This window comes from Pteropus vampyrus, unplaced genomic scaffold (assembly GCF_000151845.1).
Source record: "Pteropus vampyrus isolate Shadow unplaced genomic scaffold, Pvam_2.0 Scaffold267, whole genome shotgun sequence".
NCBI classification, from domain to species: domain Eukaryota; kingdom Metazoa; phylum Chordata; class Mammalia; order Chiroptera; family Pteropodidae; genus Pteropus; species Pteropus vampyrus.
In genome coordinates, this window is record NW_011889048.1 from 376,689 (window position 1) to 378,488 (window position 1,800).

Sequence of the window (1,800 nt, forward strand, 5' to 3'; positions counted from 1 at the left end):
AGGAAGAGGTAAGCCGAGCTCTTTGCCAGAATCCAATTCCTGAGGCCAGGATTTGGTGCAGGGAGAAAGACCATGCAGGCCGGTGGTTGGAGAAGGACAAGGAGAGCCCCCAGGCTGTCCCCTCCCCTTGCTGTGACCCACCCGAAGACAAGTCTTGTCCTGGAGAACATGTCCTCTATTTGTTCATATACCTGCTGGGGCAGGTGCTCGAGCCCGTCCCCAGGACACCCCGGGAAGCCAGCCGACCCAGTTTCGGCCGCCTCCAGGCACCATGGCCAGAATGCAATTGGTGTATGGCCATGGGCCTCACCCCCGGCAAGGCTGTCCCCAGGGACACTGGACCATGTCTGGGGACATCTGTGTTTGTCACTCTGGGGTGCTCCTGGCATCGAGTGGGAGGGCCAGGGATGCTGTTCAACCCCACCCCCCACGGTGCCCGGGACAGCCCTCCAGAGGGTGACCCAGCCCCAGCGTCCCCAGCTGAGGGGGAGAGACCCTATTTGTGGCATTAAAGCTGGTCGGTGACAGAGAAGGGGGCTCGCGGCTGTCAGCGGAGCCACCGATGAGCCTCGAAGGCCAAGCTGGGAGCCTGGGCTCCGGGGACAGCTAGCAGCAGGGTGGCCACAGGGGTCACGACTTGTGCTGCAAAGCAGATAGTCTGGTGGCCCTAGGTGACCCCTGGGGCCTAGAGGGAGGCAGTGCCAGATCCGGAAGGGTTAGGTAGATGCCTTTCAATTTTTTTACTCTTTTGGTCCTAAAAACACCCCCAAAACCCTATGCCTCCAAATAACCAAGCAAAGCTAAGGAACATGAGGGAACCTAGCCCGCCCGCTCGTCCCACCCACCCGCCAAGGTCAGCACAAGGTCGTGGCTGGGACGAGTCTCCGCCCTGGTCCGCCGGCGACCTGGGCTCGGTAGGGTTTTGCCGTTTTAGGTGGCAGTTTGGTTCTCCTTGGTTTCTTGCGGGTTGCAGGTGTTTTCCGATAACCAGGTCGCTTTTCGTCCCTCTGACAGGGACTGCCGGGCGCCGGCCGCGGCGCACGGGCTGTGCGAGCCTATTCTCGGCTTCAGCTGCGGGGTCCGCCTCAGAGAGGGTCTGGCCGAGCCTGCTTCACGGCACGGGGATCCCGACCGGGATGTTGGAGGTCCCTGTCCCCACGTGTTCATCTTTGTCTCCCGGCGTGTGTGTCCCTTGTCTGGCGGCTCCCCCGCCATCTGTCCCTGCCCTCCCACACGGCAGCTACGCCGTCGCGCAGAGGGCTGTGATGTCTCTCCGTGGGCCATTTCATCTTGGTCCCCAGGGCCTCTCATACCGTCCCCTCGTGCTAATTAAGATATTTTCCTGAATGAGCCCAGTTGTGTCTCTAAGTGACTTTCTGGCGCCAGCTGGTAGAATCCATTTCCCCCGTCCCCTGTGCTGTGGGGTGAGAGGCACGCTGTCCCTCGTCGGCAGGAGGTCGGTGTCCGGGGGGAGGACAAGCGTGTGGACGGGTCACTGCCTTTTGGTGTGCACCGGCCGGACTCTCCGAGGCGAAGCGGCAATGACGAGCACCGCGCCGGCCGGTGTCACCCGGCACCAAGGCCCCTCTATCTCACGCCCCTGCCGGATTGGGTTGAACAGTGTCCCCCGAATTCATGTCCATCCAGATCCAGAACCTCAGAATCGGGCTTTATTTAGAAACAGGGTCTTTGCGACGTCATCAGCGGAGACGAGGTCATCTGGAGTAGAGTGGCCTTGATTTAATGACTGGAGTGTCCACGAGAAAAGCAGGGACACGGACACGGAGAAGGGAGGCCACG